Below are 8,067 nucleotides of genomic sequence, written 5' to 3'. Positions count from 1 at the left end.
TAAAAGGTCCACAGCAGGCGGCTGGGCTTGGTATCACCAAATAACAACGGGCTGAGCTCAAACACAAGAAGCATGCTGAGCCCTCACTGTCGCGATATTGGATCAACAACACGGCTTTTACAATAAGTTTATGCAATGGACTTTCAATGTACGGAACATTTCAGATCATTTGACACCATACTCGCCTGGTTATTACCAGATGCTTTAACTGACAAAGCCACATACGGTGATCTTCAAATCCATATGTGCATTTAATTAATTATTTGATCAGAGTAACTCGGACTTCCTTGCAGTAATAAAGCTGCTCGATGAGAATATATATCAACCTGCGCTTATGCAGGAAAGAACAGGTCACAGCTGGTCTTCCTTCACTGAAAATGCACCGAAAGGGGCAATCTCTTCCTGCTTTGTTTTCAAACTATTGCCTTCCCCTCTGTAATCTGACAGGGTAAAGGGGATGCGTTCATCCTCTCGGGGCCGATAAAACGCATGAATATGCACAGAGGGAATCTCATACCAAAAGATCAGGGTAATTGTGGTGAATTTACCAGGAGTGGTGTGTGAGTCGGTGTGAACAATGGGTAGTAAGGGCTAACCCATTAGCACTGACGTTGAGCCTTACACCAACAGCATCAATCTCAATTCTTGCCTCACGTCTCCCAGTCATCATCGACTTTCAGTTTATCCTACTCCCCCTTCGAAACTTCTCACTTGTTCCCGAATACTTTCGGGTTTTCACTTCGAAATTGCAGCCGTTTGAAACTAATTTCTGGCGTATGCACGTCACTCTTTGGGTTCAGCTTCACTGCCCATCCATAATTACTCCAGAGCTTGAGATAGTAAGTTACTTTACAGAACCGTGGAAGTACTCAGCACAGAGATGCATCCATGATGTTGCTCGGGAGGGAGTTCCCAGAATGAAAACAAACGACATTGAAGGAACAGTGAGATAGTTTCAGCTGAGAAAGGCAAGATCCTTAGAGGCGATTTGCGGTGAGAGGTGTCTCCTGTATCTGCCGCAATTATCCTTCCAGTTGGATGCGATCAATCACTGGATTGATTCTGGCAGATCCGCGTCTGTGCTCTGTGTGGAAGCAGGAAATAGTTTTCATTCGGATAAACCAAAAGAAGAGAAATAAATCTTTATTTCCTGAATGCGAATTGGATCCAGGTCTGTGCGATTCAAACTCAGACTCTGAAGCAGGGGCTCCACTGATGCTTACAATAACCCTTGAACTAACCTGTCCAAACTTTTGTGCCTATTTTCTTTCTCCCCACATTTTGAAGCACCAATCCTTGCCGTGAGTGGTGAAGGAGCTAACTACTCCGTCGCAGAAACACATTTGGGGCCAGAGACCCACATATCTGTCCCACAGCGGGTGTGGCTTTGCTCCGAACAGACCGGGTTTGCTGTGTGGGAATGAAACTGTGTTCGATCACACACAGACGCGGTGTAACAGCTGCCAGCAGATGTGGAGAAGGTTGGGGCGAATTCAGACCCATTCTGGGAAATAGACTGAATCCGGAATTCAGGGGAGCTTAGTGTCACAGACAAAGGGCTGCAGAATTGGGTTGGGAACAGAAGATGGGAGTGAGTTCCTGGATCAACCAGCTCTCTGTTCTGTGGGCGTTTTAATTCCCCGTTCGACCAGATCACATCTCAGCCACGCGAAAACCTCACTATCCTGCCCCACCCCACCCCTGTTACTGACAATAAACTGTTCAGTACGTAAACCCACGTGCACCCAACACCATCATTTTCCGAGTGAATTGGGAAAAGTTTAGGGAGAGTTCCGTTCGGTTTCATTCAGAGCATTCTAAATCAGTTACTTTTGTTTCAGCACTATTTGACATGGAGCCGTCACTCTCAATCCCCCGAGTATGTGGCCATTCGCATTCCACGGCTCTGTCTATTTTGGTTGGTGCATGGTAGGAATGGAACCTCACGTTTTGAAAGGGACATTGTTTATCATATAATCGGCTGAACTGATAAACGTGTCTCTGGCACCTCTGGTACAGTGGAAACAATTTTCACTCAGAAACCAACACATGATCAAAAACAGTGGTGACAACGTGTCAACAAAATCTGCAACAGCGAGCGAATGCGCTCTTGTGTGGGGTTGCAACATTGCAAATTGAATGGAGAGCTGTGAACCTAGATAAAAGTGCCCCTACATGAAACTGCATTTGCCAAGATTTCTCCACTCATTCATACTATCGATATCTGTTTGCAAAATTCCACATCCTTATCACAATATGTTCACCCACCTATTGTGTATCGCAGCATTTCACTCTGCCACTTCCTCCAAGTCATTCGGTCAGATAAAACATTAAATCCGATGACTAACCAGTTTGGATTTCACTAAATATATCTTTCCAACTTGAAAACTGCTCATTAATCTGGATTCGGTGATTTCTGTTAAATAGGCAATGGACAGACAATGCTGCTTTATGACCCAAAACCGAGAACTCCTTTCTCGTGCAACGGACTTTTATATAGCCCCTTATTGATTGCTTGCTAAAATTCAAATGAAGTTTACTGAGCATCGTCCTTCACCAACTCTGCAGGTCATGCTACCAAAGAAATCTGTCAGATTGTCATCGTGTATTTTTCCTTTCAAAAATGATGTTGACTCAGTTTGACTGTAATCTTCTCTTCTAAACTTTCTGCTTTTCTTAATGTGCAATGGTGGTTCACATTTTCGAAATGACAACAAAGTCATTTGAGCAGATGGAAGCAATTTAACCCATCAAGTCAGCGACAAGTTTCAATGAGATCACGGCTGATTTGGTTAATCCTCAAATCCCCTTTCGGCCTCATCTCTGTGGCCCTCGATTCCCGAAGTGACCAAATGTCTGTCTTTCTCAGCCTTGCATGTATGCAGCCTTGACAACACTCTGTTGCAAACAACTTCACAGATTTGCTACCCTCTGAAAGAGAAAATATCCTCCACACCTAAGTCTTACATAATTGGCCACTTCCGCTGTGAGGAGGCCTTCTTGTGCCACATTATCCAGGTGTATATCAGAGAAGAAAAAAACATCAAGGTCGGTCTGCACTGTCCAGTGCCAGCTCTGAGAGTTTGCAGCATTGTCTTTTTTGACTTTTGAATGAACAAATAGACCTGAATCTTCTTCAAAAACACTTTAGTGACTGTAATTTCGCTGGCAGTGTAGTGCTTGATCACAAGTATATCACTCTCAAAATGTCATCTCTGTTTCTCTTTCCACAGTTACTGCTAGATCCGTCGGTTTTCTGCAGTATTCTGTGAATTTACTGTACACAAGTGCTGCATTTCATTAAATTCCTTCAATCACAGTCCTCTGGACACTGACCCTGTTAAGTGACAATACTTTCTCCTGTTCTTCAATGTGCCAAGCCCCACCGCTCCCTCCCCCATCAAGATAAACAGCTGCAGAACAGGACCTCTCCATCTCCATTAATGACAACCGACTTGCCACTGACATTTTTTACAAACCCACCGACTCCCACAGCTACCTGGATAACACCTCTTCCCACCCTACCTCTTGCAAAAATGCCATCCCGTATTCCCAATTCCTCCGCCTCTGGCGGATCTGCTCCCAGGAGGACCAGTTCCACCACAGAACCCACCAGATGGCCTCCTTCTTTGGAGAACGCAATTTCCCTTCCCACGTGGTTAAAGATGCCCTCCAAGGCATCTCGTCCACATCCCGCACCTCCGCCCTCAGACCCCACTCCTCCAACCATAACAAGGACAGAACGCCCCTGGTGCTCACCTTCCACTCTACCAACTTTCGCATAAACCAAATCATCCTCCGACATTTCTGCCACCTCCAAATAGACCCCTCCACCAGGGATATATTTCCCTCCCCACCCCTTTCCTCCTTCCGCAAAGTTTGTTCCCTCCTTGACTACCTGGTCAGGTCCACACACCCCTACAACCCACCCTCCCATCCTGGCACTTTCCCCTGCCACCGCAGGAACTGTAAAACCTGCGCTCACACCTCCTCCCTCACCTCTATCCAAGGCCCTAAAGAAGCCTTCCACATCCATCAAAGTTTTACTTGCAAATCCAATAATATCATTTATTGTATCCGTTGCTCCCGATGTGGTCTCCTCTACATTGGGGATACTGGGCGCCTCCTCGTAGAGCGCTTAAGGGAACATCTCTGGGACACCCGCACCAATCAACCACACTGCTCCGTGGCCCAACATTTGAACTCCCCCTCCCACTCTGCCGAGGACATGGAGGTCCTGGGCCTCCTTCACCGCCGCTCCCTCACCACCAGACGCCTGGAGAAAAAACGCCTCATCTTCCGCCTTGGAACACTACAACCCCAGGGCATCAATGTGGACTTCAACAGTTTGCTCATTTCCCCTTCCCTCACCTCACCCTAGTTCTAAACTTCCAGCTCAGCACTGTCCCCATGACTTGTCCGGTCTTGTCCTACCTGCCTATTTCCTTTTGCACCTATCCACTCCACCCTCTCCCCCCTGACCTATCACCTTCATCCCCTCCCCCACTCACCCATTGTACTCTATGCTACTTTCTCCCCACACCCACCCTCCTCTAGCTTATCTCTCCACACTTCAGGCTCACTGCCTTTATTCCTGATGAAAGGCTGTTGCCCGAAACGTCGATTTCGAAATTCCTTGGAAGCTGCCTGAACTGCTGTGCTCTTCCAGCTCCACTAATCCAGAATCTGGTTTCCAGCATCTGCATTCATTGTTTTTACCATCTTCAGTTAATTGTCTTGGGTGCAAAGAAAAGCTCGGGAATCTCTCCAAATGCCAGGAAATCTCGACCCTGGACATGATGCAAGGCAGAGGAGTGTTAAAGAGATTTTGGGAAAATATTTTCAATTGGCAGATGGAAAAAATGTTAAAGAGGCAAACCATATAACCCAGTCTCCAACATTGTGAATCTTCAGAAACTCTGTGAGATTTGAAATCCATGGAGATTGAAGAAGGGTGAACTGCCCGGTTGAGCAGAGACAGTCAAGACAGCTTCCCCTTCTTTAAGAGGACAGACCATTAACTTTGATGTTCTCGGGACATGAACTGATCTAAGATATTGAAATAATTATCGTTCCTCTACATGTTAAATCCAACCTCATCTTGAATCCGGGACAATAAAAAAACTCGGGACCACACAAGGGACAAGGAGGCTTGAAGGGAGATGGTCGCAGTTCGAGGAGAGTTGGTGCTCAGTGACATGGGTGTGTCTGTCGTGGATGGGATAAGACTGTTCCCATGCCTCCATAATGAATGTTCCAGACTTTAATTTGGAAAAATAAAACTGATAAGAGGAAACTTCTCGGTTGGGAAGGACAGACTGAAATCCGTCACAGCCTGCTTTAGATGTTTGGGCAAGGTTTTAGGTTGGAAGTTTCAGCGTATTAGACCGTTAAATGAAAGGCTGGTGGTTCAAGACCTCCAAAGGCGACAGCGATCGTTGTTGTTAAAGCATCTGTTTTTTCTGCTGCAGTGTTTCTTGTTTCTAATGGGGGCAGGAAAATGTTCCTCAAACGGAAAATTTCCGTGTGAAGAACCACAAAGAACTTTCTGCAATGGTTTAAAGGTTAATGTAATGAACTGTGGCCTCTGGGAATCTGAAACAAAATCAGAAACTGCTGACAAAACTATCTCGTTTGGCAGTACCTGAGGGAGATTATTGAGTTCTGATGATGTTGTTAAATATTGTCCACGATTCTCTCTGCATGGATGCTGCCAGACCAGCTGAGTTTTGTCGTGGAAAAAGTATAGAGAATCACCAGGAGACGTAGAGAGTTCTTCAAGAAGTCGGTCTGTTATTTGCAAACGAAAAACCGTGACACCGAGAAAGCAGATTCTCGAATGCTCTCGAACTTCATTGTCCATGGTTTTTTATACATTTTTCCCATGCTTTGTTTGCTGATCAGCATGTCTAAATATTTTAATCAAAGCACCTCACACTCGCTACACAATAAACCAGTGATGTTAGTTCCCATCATCTCTTTAATTGTTCATTCTACTTAACGTTATTCTCATGTGAACGGTTAGATATTTAATGTCAGCTTTTGCAACAATGGTCTTAAATTCCAGACCCTACTTCATATTTTCCCGATGCCATAATTAGTTATTTATTGTCAATAATCTCAATCAGGCTGACTCTATTAACTATTAATTTGATACTTAATGTCATGTCCCAAATATTTATGTTCCCAATCGAGTCATAATGATACTTAACAGGAAGCCTAACTTTACTAACTGTCATCTAATCTCACCATCGAGACCTTTCAGCGTCAACCTTTCTTTGCTAATTGGTGTGAGAGAATTCCACTATTCTTATCTCATCCTGCATTCTACAGATCCCTTGCAACAGATCGCCAGTGGGGTTCATGCTTTAAGCCTTCCATTGCTTTCATGCTTTAAACTTTCCCTTACTTTCGTGCTCTTTATTTTCCATAATAACATTTTGTCATTCTGACCAATGGCAGTCATTCCTGGCACTGGATATACCGACGGTGAAGGGTCAGTGATCAGAGCGGACTGTCCCTGTAGTTCTGTTCCCGACTCTCCACCTCCTGCTCTGTTACTAACCTCTCAGTCTCCTGGGAATTGCATTGTTCCCAATTTTGCCGGATTCCAGGCCTTTAACCTTGGCTGAGCAGACAGTCGATGGTCTGAGGAATATCGTTCCCAAACGTCTCATGTCCGAGGTAATGCCAATTAATAACGATGTCTGTGCATCCTCCTCGTAATCTGTGAAAATCATTGTTGCGGACTGTAGGAACATTTATTGACCGAAATTGAAGAGGTTTTGAACCAGATCAAACTCCTATTAATGAAGAAGATGGTCTAGATCCCTTTTTCTTTTCTCCTGAAGGCAAATGTACGGCAATGCAATTCAATTGGTGAAACTTCCAGGCTTGAACCGAAACACAATTTACTTCGCACTATCGTTGTAACACAAACAAAAAAACAAAGTGTGGACTAACCCAACTCTATTGGAAAACTGAACGAAATGAAACATCATTTAACTACGAAACAGTCAATGTTCGAATATAGTAACATTGCATAAACCATAAAAAACTGGTCGTCCTGCTACCGGAATGATATTGTGAAACGTGAACGGATGAGCAAAAGTTATAATGTGATGTTTGTAATTCTTAAGCTTCCAAATGGTTTTGAGATGCGAATGTATTTTAACCTTGAAGAAATTTGACGCATTTAAACCTCCTTCCTGTCCACGATAGAAGCTGTTGGATCTGTTCCGAATTTCCAGGGGCTTCTGTAATTATTTAAAGTTTCTGACGATAGCAATCCCTCACTTTTCGAACAAAAGAAAACGAACCTTATGTTGCGAACAATATTCAAATAAGCAATGGGCAGCAGAGAGGAAAGCTTTCGAGCAACGCTGCCCGGATTGTCACGGCAATTAACAGGAACCAACGCCATGAAAACCCTAAAGCAACCTGACAAATCCATTTCGCCACAGAATGCAACGTTGGTGCTCAAGACTTTTCCTTACTAAACCACAGGAAAAGCCACGACACTGCGATGGCCGGGAATCGAACCCAGGTCAACTGCTTGGAACGCAGCTATGCTCACCACTACACCACCACCACGCTAGCTGATAAAGTGTCCCTTTTCCCAAACGCACATAACAAGGCCGTGATAGTCACCAACTGAACTGGGGCTGAAAGCAAAACAACAAATTGCTTGTAAAACGTCAACAGGTCTGAAAACACCAGAATCAGAAGCCTTCAGCCCTTAAGAACAATCACTGGATCTAAAAGGTTCACTCCCCACAAATGCTGCCGGACCTGCTGAGTTTCCCAGCAATTTTTGTGCTGTCTCTCAGATCTGTAACATCTGCAGTTCTTTGTCAGATAGAAAACAAACGTTGACCCATTGAAGGGGATATTTGATCAGGTGATAGTCCTCTTCATCCACAGATATAGATGGTATGGAGTATAGGATCATAAAATTCTTACAGTGTAGAAACAGGCTATTCGGCTCATCCTGCATCCCACCAAGTCTCACCCTCTACGCTATTCCTGTAACCCCGCATTTCTCATGGCTAACCATATAACCAACAC

General features: G+C 44.6%; 1 non-coding gene across 1 annotated transcript; it reads right to left on the bottom strand.

Annotated features, from left to right (window-relative positions):
• Positions 1–7,521: 7,521 nt before the first annotated feature.
• On the bottom strand, positions 7,522–7,593 carry trnag-ucc (transfer RNA glycine (anticodon UCC)). The gene has a single exon. It is a non-coding gene; the product is annotated as a tRNA-Gly (tRNA).
• Positions 7,594–8,067: the final 474 nt, after the last annotated feature.

Source organism: Chiloscyllium plagiosum, unplaced genomic scaffold, assembly GCF_037043375.1.
Source record: "Chiloscyllium plagiosum isolate Xiang-an unplaced genomic scaffold, Cpla_swu_hap1 HiC_scaffold_21, whole genome shotgun sequence".
Lineage (NCBI taxonomy): Eukaryota > Metazoa > Chordata > Chondrichthyes > Orectolobiformes > Hemiscylliidae > Chiloscyllium > Chiloscyllium plagiosum.
This window is presented reverse-complemented; position numbering and strand designations above follow the sequence as displayed.